Consider the following 17,022-nt stretch of genomic DNA (forward strand, 5'->3'; position numbering starts at 1 on the left):
TCATTTTACTCATGTCTTCTATTTGTATTTGTTAACTATTGAACATCATCAGGGTAGTAGTTGCTAATGTTTGCTTAGCTCTTTCTTACATCGGGACAATGTGAGTTTTATTGCTTTCATCAAATCTGCGGCTGCGGTATTATTAATCAGCTACCAATTTGTAAGGTGTTGCTCTGTCATTGTTGGAATTCTCAAATGGTGTTAATTCTGTCACACATTAAAAAGAAATATGATTTGTTTTTATTGTTAATTTTTTTATTGTATGGTAGATTATTTAGTCAACAAATTATGATGGCTTTCATAAATTGTTGTATCCATCAGACTGACTGCATTTATAGATGGTTGAGTTTTTGCATTCGATTGACTTACAGTAGGAAGTTAATGGACCAGAAATAAGAAAAAGTTATCAAATTCAAAATGGAATTTCGACTAACTCAAACATTTAGAAAAATTGTAAGGTTTGCGGGGTAGTAGTGTAGTTTACACTACGACATTTACGAAAATCGCCTTTGTCAAAATTTTAAAAGTCAACTTTTAGATTCTCATCACAATTGTAAAATTCACCTCAACAAAATCGAAAAGATGCTGAGATCTAGTTAATGACTTTATGGCGGTAGGTATTCACCAGCATCACAGCTCATAAAAACCTTTTCCATATTTCCATTCCTTCGAGTTCTTCCGCATAAGCAATTATTTTGCAATTTCTTTATGGATTCTTTAGCAATAGTCTCAGTTATTATTATGTTTTTTTTCTCGAATTTAATTTACAATTATAATTCACTCAGACCTAGTTTGCTATGAGATAGATCTATTTCCATTTCTTTTTATTTCACAATCTATCTATCCATCGTCCACAATGTATCTGTATTTGTGTCGTGTTTCATCTGTTTGATTTGTATTCTCTGCAGTACGACTCGAATGTTTCGTCTATGTGTCTGGGGTAATTACATGACGTTTTTGGTTTCTTTCTTAATTAGTTACAGTTTCCGATTTAACCATCATCATCATCATCAACGTCATCCCTACTAGCACCATTCATTCTTTTCGTCATTGTAGTTTTGATAGATAGAGATTTTCGAAAAGTCATTATTTCGATGGTGTCTTTGGTATCAGCGAGTGCAAGTTTGGTTGATGGGTACATTGGTTTTTTGAAGTTAAAGACCCTCATTAAAATTAACCGTTTTTCTGACATTATTCTCCAAGAGAATTTGAAAGGGTGTAGGTTGGTTGGCAGGTGGGTCAGGGGGGAAATTTCGTAGTACCATTCATTAATAGAAAAAATAACAAATTATTTTGATTGAAGTTAATTTTACTTAGTTTTAACTAAATTTATTTACAAAGTGCTATTAAAGGGTGATACGGTCAAAATTTGGTCAAGGGAAAACGCGTGTAAATCGGTGAAATCGTTTATTTAAAAAATCAAATTAAATTTCTTTAGTATAAAATTCAGGAAAAATATTCAGTTAGGCTTTCGCTTTTCCAAATCCGAATTGCCGGGCCTCACGCTTGACACCTGCCATCAGATTTTGTACAGCCACCTTGTCCACTTTCTTCGCCGCAGAAAGCCAGTTTGCCTTGAACTGCTGCTCGTCCTTAGCAGTTTTTTTGGTCTTCTTTAGGTTCCGCTTGACATAAGCCCAGTATTTCTCAATTGGGCGGAGCTCTGGCGCGTTGGGAGGGTTCTTGTCCTTGGGAACCACCTGCACGTTGTTGGCGGCGCCAAATGCCAAATCCGGCCAAAACAGTACGGAACAACCGTGTTTCTTCAGGAAAGGCAGCAGACGTTTATTCAAACACTCTTTCACGTAAATTTCTTGGTTGACAGTCCCGGAAGCTATGAAAATGCTGCTTTTCAAGCCACAGGTACAGATGGCTTGCCAAACCAGATATTTCTTTGCGAACTTTTACAGTTTTATGTGTTTGAAAATATCTGCTACCTTCCTTTTTCCGTATAAAACTCCTGTCCCGGAAGCTGCTTGTAGTCGGCTTTGATGTAGGTTTCGTCGTCCATTACCACGCAGTCAAACTTCGTCAGGATCGTCGTGTACAGCTTCCGGTATCGCGCTTTGGTCGTCGTATTTTGTTTATCATCGCGATTTGGAGACACTACCTTCTTGTAAGTCGATAGTCCGGCTCATTTTTTGGCTCGATACACGGTTGTAGACGATACACCCAGCTTATTTGCGGCATTTCGGAGAGAGAGGTTAGGGTTTCGCTTGAAACTACCGGCAACTCTCTTTGTCGTCTCAGCGACTTCCGGTTTTCTATTTCCCTCCGATCCAAACTTCCTGGCTGTCGACAAACGTTCCCCAAACACTTTAATTACATTTGTAACGGTTGATTTGGCAACTTTTAGCGATTTTGCCAGTTTTGCGAGCGAGTAGCTCGGATTTTCGCGATGCGCGAGCAAAATTTTGATACGCTGCTCTTCTTGCTTGGACGGCATTTTGACAACTGCAGAGTGAATTCCAATATCAAAATAGGAGCAACATTCTACACACACACCTTCAAAATGAGGGGTGTTCAGGTTTTTTAAATGCAAAATTGAAAGAAATACGTCAAGTTTATATTGACCAAATTTTGCCCGTATCACCCTTTAGTATAACGATGTGTGATTACTTCTAAAAACTATATTTTTAGTGGAAAGTATTTATACCCTAAACCATATAGTGGTCAGGGTATAATAAGTTTGATCTGCCAAAAAATGTGCCTACCAGAAATATTGATTTTAGACCCCATACAATATATACCGATCGACTCAGAATCACCTCCTTAGTCTATCTAGCGCTTGGTGTCCGTCCGTCCGTCTGTCCATGTATTTGTTGTTCACAGGATTCCGGCCGCAATTATTAACCGATTTTGATGAAATTTGGTACAGGGACGAACGCTATTGAATTTTCGCTATTGAAAAAATCGGATCAAATTAAGGATCAAATTTAGGATCAAATTCAGGTTGGCTGATAAATCCCCGGTCTAACAAAGAAAAACACATTTTTTTGTCAAAATTCGTTTTTATTATTCAACATAGTTCCCTTCAAGAACGATACCACGTTTATAACGACCTTCCAATTTTTTGATACCATTTTGGTAGTACTCCTTCGGTTGTGCCTCAAAATAGGCCTCAGCCAAATTTTTTCCCTGCGAGCATCCTTTTGAGGTCTGAGAACAAGAAAAAATCGCTGGGGGCCAGATCTGGGGAATACGGTGGGTTGGGAAGCAATTCGAAGCCCAATTCATGAATTTTTGCCATCGTTCTCAATGACTTGTGGAACTGTGCGTTGTCTTGGTGGAACAACATTGTTTTCTTCTTCATATGGGGCCGTTTTGCCCCGATTTCGACTTTCAAACGCTCCAATAACGCTATATAATAGTCACTGTTGATGGTTTTTCCCTTCTCAAGATAATCGATAAAAAATATTCCATGCGCATCCCAAAAAACAGAGGCCATTACTTTGCCAGCGGACTTTTGAGTCTTTCCACGCTTCGGAGACGGTTCACCGGTCGCTGTCCACTCGATTGGACTCAGGAGTGTAGTGATGGAGCCATGTTTCATCCATTGTCACATATCGACGGAAAAACTCGGGTGTATTACTAGTTAACAGCTGCAAACACCGCTCAGAATCATCAACACGTTGTTGTTTTTGGTCAAATGTGAGCTCGCGCGGCACCCATTTTGCACATAGCTTCCGCATATCCAAATATTGATGAATGATATGACCAACACGTTCCTTTGATATCTTTAAGGCCTCTGCTATCTCGATCAACTTCATTTTACGGTCATTCAAAATCATTTTGTGGATTTTTTTGATGTTTTCGTCGGTAACCACCTCTTTCGGGCGTTCACCGTCCTCCGTGCTCATTTCACCACGCTTGAATTTTGCATACCAATCAATTATTTTTGATTTCACTGGGGCAGAGTCCGGAAACTCATTATCAAGCCAAGTTTTTACTTCCACCGTATTTTTTTCCTTCAGAAAACAGTATTTTATCAAAACACGAAATTCCTTTTTTCCATTTTTTTCACAATAACAAAAGTTCACAAAAGACGCTCTATCTCACAAACTAATTGACTTACAGACGTCAAATGTTGACACGAATCATTTGAAGGTTGGTACTATATAAAAATAATATGCATTTAATACTAGCGACGCCATCTATGTGTCAGACCGGGGACTTATCAGCCAACCAGTTATATATGTATCGTCCGGTTTAGACAAATGGGGTTACGTTAGGTTAGTTGGCAGCCCGATGTATCAGGCTCACTTATATTATTCAGTCCATTGTGATACCACATTGGTGAACTTCTCTCTTATCACTGAGTGCTGCCCGATTCCATGTTAAGCTCAATGACAAGGGACCTCCTTTTTATAGCCGAGTCCGAACGGCGTTCCACATTGCAGTGAAACCACTTAGAGAAGCTTTAAAACCCTCAGAAATGTCACCAGCACTACTGAGGTGGGATAATCCACCGCTGAAAAACTTTTTGGTGTTCGGTCGAAGCAGGAATCGAACCCACGACCTTGTGTATGCAAGGCGGGCATGCTAACCATTAAACCACGGTGGCTCCCAAATGGGGTTACGTTGCGCTTTGTTACAAATGGATCGTCACCAAATTTGGCAAAAAATTATCTTTTTTATCGCCCTTCAAGTCTGCAAAATTCATCCAAATAGATTCAGATTTAGATATAGCTCTCATATATATGTATCGCCCGATTTCCCAAATTTGGCCACAAACCCCTTATTTATCAACCAATCTTACTCAAATTTGGCTAAATGTAGCCTTCTATAGCACTAACTATATGTGCAAAAAATCATCGAAATCGGTTCAGATTTAGATATAGCTCCCATATATATGTATACACACGAAAAAATATTTTTCTGATTCAATCACGAAATTAATTGATCCAATTAATTTTTTAATTGAAATGTCTTCAATCACAGAAATGATAGTATCAATTAAAAAATTAATTGACAGTCAATTAAAAAATTAATTGATCCAATTAAAAAATTAATTGATACTATCAATTTGTGTGATTGATTTTTATTTCAATTAAAAAATTTGTTGATTCAATTAAATTTTTAATTGAATATTTTTTAAAACTCAATTAAGATTTTAATTGGAAAAATTTTCGTGAAATATTTTTCTGTGTAGCCCGATTTTCCCAAATTTGGCTATATAAACCTTATTTATTAACCGATCTCACTCAAAGTTGGCTAAATTCAGTCCTCTATAGTACTAACGGTATGTGCAAAATTTCATCGAAATCGGTTCAGATGTAGATATAGCTCCTATATATGTATATATATGCCCGATTTTCAAAAATTTGCCCCAAATAACCTTATGTTTGACCATATAGGCCTCATTTCTTAACTGATCTTACTCAAATTTTGCACAAGGTAACCCTTTGTGGTATTAATCAAACCCGCAAAATATTATTCAAGTTGGTTCAGATTTACATATAGCTTCCACATATATGCATCGCTCGATTTTCCCAAATTTATGGAATTTGTTCTCAAAATTTTATTTCTATAGAATTTATTATCAACATTTTATTTCTATTTTCTATACAAAAATTTCTCAAAAAAAATTCGTTTATAGAAACTTTTTCCAAAATTTTATTTCTATAGAGATTTAACAAAAAAAGATACTATTTTTGGTAGAATTCTACCAACTGTGTTATGGTAATACAAATTTATTTTTTATGTTATATTTATACGTTGCATTTTCATGTTTTAAGATAATAAAGTACTTAGAACCATTTTTGTTTTGTAAAATTTGTTTAAATTTAACGAAAAATATTGTAGGGAAAGTCGTTTGGGAATGTATGGGAAAGTAGGGAACTTTTTTTGTCCTTGTAGGGTAAACCGAACATTTTCCCTGGCAACACTGACTATGAGCTATAGTCAGATTGAGACAAAGCACCCATAAACATGTACCCCTTAATTTTCTTAAATATGCAACTGCGGTTTATCTCCCAGACCTATATCAATGTTACCCCACAAATGCTTATGATTACTAATTCAGTAAGGGTGGTTTAGGGTATGATATAGTCGGCCCCGCCCGACTTTCTACTTTACTTACTTGTTTTTTTTTTATTAATTCAAATGACAAGACTATATTTTTTAGTCGTTCTTGACTGTTCAGTCTCTACTACCAAAATGCTTGTCTGATCAAGAACCTTCCAAAATGTTTTCCCCAAGGTTACACAAAAAAAAATATCCTGATTCAATCACGAAATTAATTGATCCAATTAATTTTTTTAAATTAAATGTCTTCAATCACGAAAATTCTAAAAATTCTATCAATCACAGTTTTAATTGGACATAAAAAAAATTTGATTAAAAAATTAATTGATTTGATTTGCACAGTTTTCAATCAGTTTTTTAATTGATTCAATTTATTATTTAACCATCAATCCAATTTCTAATTAACTTTTTAATTAAAACAGTTATTGACATCGGTTAAGTCGTTTATATTAAATTGTTAATTGGAACAATTAATTGTTTAATAAAAACAGCGAACATTTGTACTCTTTTTCTTAACTAACATTTTGTTCTTAGTTTTATTAATAAAAATTATATTATCAATTAATTTTTTTATTAAAGGCATAACTATTTTCAACCACGTTCTTAGTTGACTTTGTTTTTTATTTTGATTCAAAAATTGATGGTATCCATTAAATTTTTTTACCTCTCCACCATAACTTTGTCATTCCATTTGTAACACATCGAAATATTGCTCTCAGACCCCATAAAGGATATATATTCGGAGTCGTGGTGAAATTCTGAGTCGATCTAGCCACGTCCGTCCGTCCGTTTGTTGAAATCACGCTAACTTTAGAACGAAGAAGCTATCGACTTGAAACTTGGCATTGGTAGTTGTTATTGATGTAAATCTAATGGTCTTGCAAATGGGCCATATCTGACCAATTTTACGTATAGCACCCATATAAACCGACCCCCCAGATTTAGCTTGCGGAGCCTCTTAGAGAAGGAAATTTCATCCGATCCGGTTGAAATTTGGTACGTGGTGTTAGTATATGGTCTTTGACAACCATGCAAAAATTGGTCCATATCGGTCCATAATTATTTATAGCCCCCATATAAACCGATTCCCAGATTTGGTTTTGGATCCTCTTTGAGGAGCAAATTTCATCCGATTGAGTTGAAATTTTGTAGTTTGTGTAAGTATACGGGCACTAGGTTAGGTTAGGTATAGTGGCAGCCCGATATTTCAGGCTCGCTTAGACTATACAGTCCATTGTGATACCACAATGGGGAACTTCTCTCATATCAGTGAGTGCTGCCCGAATCTATGTTAAGCTCAATGACAAGGGTCCTCTGTTTTATAGCCGAGTTCGAACGGCGTTCCACGTTGCAGTAAAATCATTTAGAGAAGCTATTTAATACACTCAGAAATGTCACAAGCATTACTGAGAGGAGTGAAACCACCGCTGAAAAACTGTTCTGGTTCGGTTGAAACTGGAATTGAACCCATGTAAAGAGTTATACAAGTTGAGCTAGATTTTCCCTAAAATATGACAAATTTACTTTGACATTACGCGATCGTATATTGACCACGGAAGTCATAGCAGGCTCAAACATTATTTGAGATAAAAAATGACTCTTGTCATAGATCACAGAATTCACCACTATCGTTCAAGGGCAGTATTGCTTAAAATTTGACTTATAGGGGCATTTTAGGTCCAAAAAGGATATAGCCCTCACATGGTCCACTGTATAAAATTACAGAATTTAGATCTGAAATCATATGAAAAATTATAGTTCGATTTTCTTGAACAAAAAGAAATTTAAAGCTCCCTCTAGAAATTCAACAAACAATTTACCTACAAATCTAAAACCTAATTTAATATCGGAAAACGAACCATCGTAATCGAATCTTCAGATATATGTACTTGTTTTCCTAAATTTTACCCCCTTAAGCATACGCCCATTTACATTACGTTTAACATTTTTCGGTGATTCTCAAATATATTTGGTGGGTTAAAGCTTCGTTTTAATGGATTTACTTCAGGTTTTTTACGCTGTGGTATACATGAGTTTGTTGTTTTTTTTTTTCAATTCAATTAAATACTATTTTTCCATTTAAAGTCTTTTATTCTCTATGAAGCTGTTCCGTATTTTCAGTGCAATGTCATTGTGGTAGTTTGCCCTTCCTCCTACCATATAGTCAATAAAAACAAACATTTCTTTCCCTTTCAAATCGACATGTATTAAAAAAAAAAAAAAAAAACTTTTCATTCGGAAGCGAAGTTGGGGATTTAGTTGAAAATAATTTACTTTGTCTTTTGTTTACGGTAATTAATTACAAAAACTAATGAAAACTAAAAAAAATAATAATAATTATAATGAACACTTTGTCCGAAGAAAGGCCATGTCAGTAATGAAGGCTTTTCGTTTCGTCTACTTCATTTGTCAATGTTTATGATAGGAATATGACGACAGATTAAGTTATGATACTAAAGAATCGGTAAATTATAAAGGGAAACGTAAATTTTTATGCTTTTTATATAGGAAGATAAATAAACCATCAATTTGGGCTTCTGGGCTTTATGTTGAATTTATTTTCATTATTAACTTGTAAAAGTGATTTTTATTATAAGCCCTATTTTGGAGAAAATTCAATTAAATTGGGAAACTTAAATATTATTTGTTATTAACACATGAGAGACGAATTTGTTTTCTACACTGAAAAAAAAAGCTTACACGGTTTCGAAGATTTTGTCTTTACTTATATTTTGGTATTGTTTACGAAGCGAAGTTATTTATCGATTACATTTAAGATGGAATTCACCCACCAGGAATTTTAATTTAACTAACATAGGGTTCAATTTTTTTTGAGTGTAGGGTTTGCCCTATTGATACTAGCACACAAATCTTAATTTATTAGTTTTTATACACACAAAAAATTCTTTTCTGGTTCAATCACGAAATTAATTGATCCAACTAATTTTTCATTGAAATGTCTTCAATCACAGAAACGATAGTATCAATTAAAAAATTATTTGAAGGTCAATTAAAAAATTAATTGATATTATTAATTTTTGGTTCAATTAAAAAAATTTGTTGAATTAAATAAATTTTTAATTGAATATTTTTTAAAACTCAATATTTTAATTGGAAAAATGTTCGTGAATGTTTTTTTCTGTGTACCACCATAGGGGTATATTAACTTTGTCATTCCATTTCTAAAACATCGAAATATTGCTCAAAGACCCCATAAAGTATACATATATATCCTGGGTACGTCCGTCTGTTGAAATCACGATAACTTCCGAACGAAATAAGCTATCGACTTGAAATTTGGCATAAGTAGTTGTTATTGATGTAGGTCGGATGATATTGCAAATGGGCCATATCGGTCCACTTTTACGTATAGCCCTCATATAAACCGACCTCTCCCCCCCCCAAGATTTGGCTTGCGGAACCTCTTGGAGGAACATAATTCATCTGATCCGGTTAAAATTTGGTACGTGGTGTTAGTATATTGTCTCTAACAACCAAATTGGTCTATATCGGTCCATAACTATATATAGCCTCCATATAAACCAATCGCTAGATTTGACCACAGGAGCAAAATTCATCCGATCGGATTGAAATTTGGTATATGGTCTAAGTACATGGTGCCCCCATATACACCGATCCCCAGATTTGACCTCCGGAGCCTTTTGGAGGAGAAAATTTCATCCGATCTGGTTGAAATTTGATACGTGGTGTTAGTATATGGTCTCTAATAACCATGCAACAATTGGTCCATATCGGTCCATAATTATATATAGCCCCCATATAAACCGATCCCCGGATTTGAGCTCCGGAGACTCTTGGAGAAAAAAAATTCATCTGGTCCGGTTGAAATTTGGTACGTGGTGTTAGTATATAGCCCCCATATAAACCGATCCCCGGATTTGAGCTCCGGAGACTCTTGGAGAAAAAAAAAATCATCTGGTCCGGTTGAAATTTGGTGGTTAAATTGTAAGGGCCGATGTTGAATGTGAACCACACCTAAACGCCAAGCTTTTTTCCGAATTTTATTGGAAATTTCTCTATTTCAGACTTACTCAATTTGAACCATGGAGAGATACACAATCCAACAACGTGTTAAAGTTATCCAGAGTTACTATGAAAATGGGCGTTCAAATCAAAATGCATATCGTGCACTTCGTGATTTTTTTGGTCAATTTGATCGTCCAAATGTGCGTACAATCGCAAAAATCGTGGAAAAATTCGAGCAAAACGGGTCTGTAGAAGATGTGAGAACACCAGTGCATGCTCGTACAGCTCGTACTGTAGAAAATATTGCTGCTGTTCGCGATTGTGTGGCTGAGGAGCCGTCCACCTCAACTCGTCGTCGTGCCCAACAATTGCACCTCTCACGCTCGTCGTTGATGAACATTATGCATAAAGACTTGCATTTACACGCTTACAAGGTGCAATTGGCTCAAGAAGTAAAGCCTCTTGACCATTCCAAACGTCGTGAATGGGCAGAATAGTTCCAAGAAATGGCAACAGTGGATGATCAATTTTCGAAGAAAATCATCTTCAGTGATGAGGCACATTTTCACCTCAGTGCATTCGTCAATGAACAGAATTGCCGCATTTGGGCGAATGAGAATCCAAGAGTGATTGTCGAAAAATCAACGCACTCACAAAGAGTGACTGTTTGGTGCGGTTTATGGGCTGGCGGCATCATCGGGCCGTATTTTTTTCCAAAATGAGGCCGGTTAGGCAGTTACTGTGCATGGTGTTCGCTATCGTGAGATGATAACGAACTTTTTTTATGGCCCGAATTGGAAGATATGGATGTGGACGATATGTGGTTTCAGCAGGACGGTGCCACTTCCCACACAGCTAACTAAACAATGGCTCTTTTGCGCAACAAATTCAATGGCCGTGTTATCTCACGTAATGGCGATGTCAATTGGCCGCCAAGATCGTGTGATTTGACACCGTTGGACTTTTTTCTTTGGGGTTATTTGAAAGAAAAGGTGTACATCGATAAGCCAGCAACAATTCAAGAGCTAAAGGATGAGATAATTCGACACATTAGCGGCATAGAACCTCCATTATGCCTCAGCGTCATCGAAATTGGACCATAGGATGGAGTTGTGCCACCGAGGTCACGGCGCCCATTTGGCCGATATTTTGTTCCATACATAATTGAGTAATACCAATATATCATAATAAAATAAAATTACAATAATTTCCTAAATAGTTTGTGTTTTATTCAAAATCAACATTGGCCCTTTATATGGTCTCTAACAACAATACAAAAATTGATCCATATCGGTCCATAATTATATATAGCCCCCATATAATCCGTTCCCCAGATTTGATCTAATCTGGTTGAAATTTGGTATGTGGTGTTTGTATATGGTCTCTAAAAACAATGTAAAAATTGGTCTATATCGGTCTATATAGTTATAAATAGCCCCCAGATAAACAGATCCCCAATCAAAACAAATCAAATGTCTCTCCTTTGAAAAAAAATTTCTCAAAATCGATCAATACAATCTACTTCAAATCGAATTAGTAACTGACAGTTAATAATCACAACTTACCTACGGTAGCCACTGCCGAATGTAATTTTAAATATTTTTAAAAAGTCAAATCAATCATTTGTGTTCTAACATGGACCGCAAGATATGACAATGAAGTACAGATTTTAGCTGTGGACGTAAAATTTAAAAAATTGGCTGGAAATATTCCAGAACGTTTGAGAAGTCATATACGATGATGGGAATATGCCTCCATATTGCTATACATGAAATATCTCGAAATTGCTGGAGAAAAGATTGTGGGTACGTTCTGGTTATTTCATCCAATGAGTGATTTGGACCTGCCAATAGGCAAATTTAGTTTTTTCTTTATGATAAAATGTAGAAACATACGGGAACGGCATTTATGCACGCAGAGGAGGAATTTGATCAACTCTTAGAACAAAATATTATTTTTGGATGGTGAAAATTGAAGCCAAAGATAAAATAGTTTTCGAAACCACGTACATAACGTCCAACAAAACGGCAAACATTTTACAGTTCATCGTCCGAAAATAAGATTTTGCCCTACGAAGTAATTTCATTTTGGTGCAATAAATAGAGGTTGTAGGTACAATTTTGTATCTAATATTGCCTGAAATTAAACACACATTTAGTGATTTAGATTTATTTGTACTAAACTTATATATAAATAAAATAAACTATTTAACTGGAAAGTAATTGATTTTTAATTCGGTCATGAGTATTAATTAGGTTGGGCAACACAAACGAATAATGAAGTTTGCCACAACCAATGTCGTCGGCAGACCCAATCAACACCATATGAGGTGTTAGTTGTGTCGATCGAATCAGACGGGTGACACAACTACCAACTGATAGTAGCTGCAACTGCCAAAAGGAGGTTGGCAATAAATTCGGTTATCACAACCTATCTGTATTCTATGCACAGAGAATACAAATTGGTTGTGACAATCGAATTTATTGCCAACCTCCTTTTGGCAGTTGTAGCAACTACCAGTTGGCAGTTGTTTCACCCGACTGATTCGGTCGACACAACCAATATCTCATATAGTGTTGGTTGGGTCTGCCGACGACATTGGTTGTTACCACCTTCATCATTCGGTTGTGTTGCCCAACTTTGATAATACTAATGACCGAATTAAAAACCAATTTCGTCCCAGGTAAATATTATATATTATTTTATTAAAATATATGTATATAAATAATAAATCTAAATACGAAGTAGGTGACATCGGAAGATGAAAATGGCACTAAATCAACTCATGTACCCTCTGCCATGAATAGGCGAAATCATTCTATACGGCAAGAAATCGTTACTAAAAATAAAATAAAAATTGATTAATAAATTGAATGGTATATGTTATGATAGTGTTGAAATCAACTAAATACGATAGAAAATCGGACGGGCCTTATCTTAATGGTGAAAATCGGTTACCAGCAGATTGCAAATAATTGTGAACATAAATTCACAATTCGCCAAATGTCTTGGAGAGGTCCAGCCCCTTTGTAAAATTGTAAAAATGTCTCAAATATACCTACACATCTAATTATAAATCATAAATGTTTTCGGGAACCTCCTCAACCTCCACGATTATTTTTGATACATGCTAGATATTAAGATTGTTGAGTTAATTTGAGTCCTCTAAAAAAAAATTATTTGCAATACAAACCATTGTTTTGAATTTTTTGCCCCGAGAATACATTTCTGATACCATTCATGCTTTACTGTGATCCCATTCATGGCGAAGAGATGATAAAATTTTATGTTTTTGTTATTGTTGCCTCTATTTAAAATTTTGAAATAAAATTCTTTATTCTTCTTCCAAAAAACAAAAAAAAAAAAACAAATGACATTTTATAAATATTTTAAATGATATTCGGCTATGAATATTATATGACATGGTGGTTACTAAATGATAGTTAAAAATTTTCCTTACGGATGGTCGTATCAACCAATACAAATCAAAATTATTCAAAGGAGGTAAATTTGGTTACTACAACCATTTATAATGTGGCACAACAGAAAATCTGTTGAAAATCTCATCAAATGGTTACAGCTATGAATAAATATATGTAAATACAGAAAATTGGTATAAACAACTAATATTTATTTCTAAATATAGAATGTTCATAAGAACAACCGAATTCCAACCATTCTCTTCTCTGTGTGTGTGTGTTTTGTCTAATATATACCACGTATGGACTAACTTACAATTTAGAAGGCGATCTTAAGAAGTTTTAAGGTACCTTGCCATCGTAAGTATTACCACAACCCAAGTAATTAGATTGTGGATGACAGTCTTTAGTAGAAGGTTCTACACACAGAGAAGAGAATGGTTGGAATTCGGTTGTTCTTATGAACATTCTATATTTAGAAATAAATATTAGTTGTTTAAACCAATTTTCTGTATTTACATATATTTATTCATAGCCGTAACCATTTGATGAGATTTTCAACAGATTTTCTGTTATGCCACATTATAAATGGTTGTAGTAACCAAATTTACCTCCTTTGAATAACTTTGATTTGTATTGGTTGATACGACCATCCGTAAGGAAAATTTTTAACTATCATTTAGTAACCACCATTGTCATATATTATTCATAGCCGAATATCATTTAAAATATTTATAAAATGTCATTTGTTTTTTTTTTTTTTTTGGAAGAAGAATAAAGAATTTTATTTCAAAATTTTAAATAGAAGCAACAATAACAAAAACATAAAATTTTATCATCTCTTCGCCATGAATGGGATCACAGTACAGCATGAATCGTATCAGAAATGTATTCTCGGGGCAAAAAATTCAAAACAATGGTTTGTATTGCAAATAAATTTTTTTAGAGGACTCAAATTAACTCAACAATCTTAATATCTAGCATGTATCAAAAATAATCGTGGAGGTTGAGGAGGTTCCCGAAAACATTTATGATTTATAATTAGATGTGTAGGTATATTTGAGACATTTTTACAATTTTACAAATGGGCTGGACCTCTCCAAGACATTTGGCGAATTGTGAATTTATGTTCATAATTATTTGCAATCTGCTAGTAACCGATTTTCACCATTAAGATAAGGCCCGTCCGATGTTCTATCGTATTTAGTTAATTTCAACATGAACATAACATATACCATTCAATTTATTAATCAATTTTTATTTTATTTATAGTAACGATTTCTTGCCGTATAGAATGATTTCGCCAATTCATGGCAGAGTGTACATGAGTTGATTTAGTGCCATTTTCATCTTCCGATGTCACCTACTTCGTATTTAGATTTATTATTTATATACATATATTTTAATAAAATAATATATAATATTTACCTGGGACGAAATTGGTTTTTAATTCGGTCATTAGTATTATCAAAGTTGGGCAACACAACCGAATGATGAAGGTGGCAACAACCAATGTCGTCGGCAGACCCAACCAACACCATATGAGATATTGGTTGTGTCGACCGAATCAGTCGGGTGAAACAACTGCCAACTGGTAGTTGCTACAACTGCCAAAAGGAGGTTGGCAATAAATTCGATTGTCACAACCAATCTGTATTCTCTGTGTACGCAATCCATGACGGAGGGTACATAAGATTCGACCGAATATACTTGTACTGTATGTTATCATCATGTAAAAGTCCTTAAAGTCCTTCCAAGACGTTTTCATTTCCCAGCAAACAAAAAGCGTCGCTGAAAAATTAGTGAGAATGTTCTTTTTGGATCCGGAAATGGTGCAAAATTGGCGCAGAAGAGATGATGTTAACATGGGATTGTCATAGGATGGATTCCATTTCAACAGCTGTTGCAATGAATTTTCATCGCTTCTTAAAGTGTAGTAACTGTTTTGGATGAGAATTTAAAAAAATGTGATACTTTGCCAAAAAAAATCATTTTTTTAATGTTTTATGATTTTTGATGCATTCTAACGTTTGACCTCAAATATTTTCTAGAATGGGTTTAGTCTTTTTTTCGACAAAATTTTAATAATTTGTACCATTTTGTTAATCCTTACTCTCTTACTTATTTGAAAAATATGAAAAAAAACGCGTTATAAAAAATTGAATTAGAAGAACTTCCTGTGTAGTTAACAAAAAAAGAACATTGGGACGACATTCTTGGAAGTGCTTTTGCATTGTGTATTTAGAACAACTTCCAATTTTGTTTTCTGGGTTGTATTAGAAAAATGCGTCTTCTACACGGTTGAAAAAGACTGTTTTTCATATGTTTGGCTATAAACATTATATGTTTGGAACAAAAATTTGTAAACACAATATTTTTGAGTGCAAGCATATAATGTTCATAAACTAGCATAACATGTTTGGGACATATATGTTAATATGTTAGAACATATTATGTTTGGGACATAAAATGTTTGTAAATATAATATGCTTGAATTCAAACATATATTAATTTAGAAATAGCCTATAAACATATATGTGTTTAGTAGCTTGGAGCGCTATTTAACAGGGAGCGATATTGAATAAAGTTGGTGGTTGTTGCTTGTTATTACAAAATTAACATTTTATTTTTCCTTGAGCAATTGATCAGCTACTTCTTTGATCCTTACAAACTGTGTGGTCCGCTGTTCGAATCCCCGTCCGGCAAAAGGTAAAATTAAAATAAAAAAATCATACAATTGAATAATTTCTTCTACAATGTTTGTATTACAGAAAAAGGTGCTAAGAACTAAAAAATCTCGTGGAAGTGAGAAAGATGTGGGGGAATATACAATTGGGCAGAAACAAAATTTTGAGCATTCAGGTCGAAAACCTATGTTGTTAGCACCTATATTACCTGTTTATTTTCATAATTCATTATGATTGTAAATATATAAATAAATAAATAAAATTTTGAGCACAATATTGTTTGGGAGAATTTTTTTTAAGCATATGCTTTCAAACATATTATATATTGTTAGAGATCAAACATATAAATGTTTGGGCAATACCCAAAAATGTATATGCTTGAAGCAAAATATGTTTGGGAGTATATGTTACAGAAGCGATTTTTTGTGAGGGTGTATGCTACGCAAAAATGGTATACGTATTTTAAGGATATGAAATCTTTGTGCTTACGTACCTATATTACGAACAAAAGGTGTGCTCGTGACACGAAATGATAGTGACTCATGGAAATTTTCAACGACAGCAGCATAAGTGTGCGTGACTAACCAACCAAATGTCGTGCGTGAGTCACGATAATAATCTCTTCGTGAGTGTGTTAGGTTAGGTGACAGCCCGATGTATCAGGCTCACTTAGACTATTCAGTCCATTGTGATACCACATTGGTGAACTTCTCTCTTATCACTGAGTGCTGCCCGATTCCATGTTAAGCTCAATGACAAGGGACCTCCTTTTTATAGCCAAGTCCAAACGGCGTTCCACATTGCAGTGAAACCACTTAGAGAAGCTTTGCAACCCTCAGAAATGTCACCAGCATTACTGAGGTGGGATAATCCACCGCTGAAAAACATTTTGGTGTTCGGTC

General features: G+C 34.7%; 2 long non-coding RNA genes across 2 annotated transcripts; one reads left to right on the top strand and one right to left on the bottom strand.

The window, feature by feature from the left end:
- Positions 1-12,708: 12,708 nt before the first annotated feature.
- Positions 12,709-13,389, bottom strand: LOC142238862 (uncharacterized). The gene is made up of 3 exons (XR_012722850.1): positions 13,208-13,389; positions 13,077-13,144; positions 12,709-12,853 (listed from the first exon to the last, which is right to left on the bottom strand). It is a non-coding gene; the product is annotated as an uncharacterized LOC142238862 (long non-coding RNA).
- An 813-nt stretch (positions 13,390-14,202) lies between these two features.
- Positions 14,203-14,849, top strand: LOC142238869 (uncharacterized). Its single transcript, XR_012722851.1, has 3 exons — positions 14,203-14,352; positions 14,415-14,482; positions 14,706-14,849. It is a non-coding gene; the product is annotated as an uncharacterized LOC142238869 (long non-coding RNA).
- The last annotated feature ends 2,173 nt before the right edge of the window (positions 14,850-17,022 follow it).

Source organism: Haematobia irritans, chromosome 1, assembly GCF_050003625.1.
Source record: "Haematobia irritans isolate KBUSLIRL chromosome 1, ASM5000362v1, whole genome shotgun sequence".
Taxonomy (NCBI): domain Eukaryota; kingdom Metazoa; phylum Arthropoda; class Insecta; order Diptera; family Muscidae; genus Haematobia; species Haematobia irritans.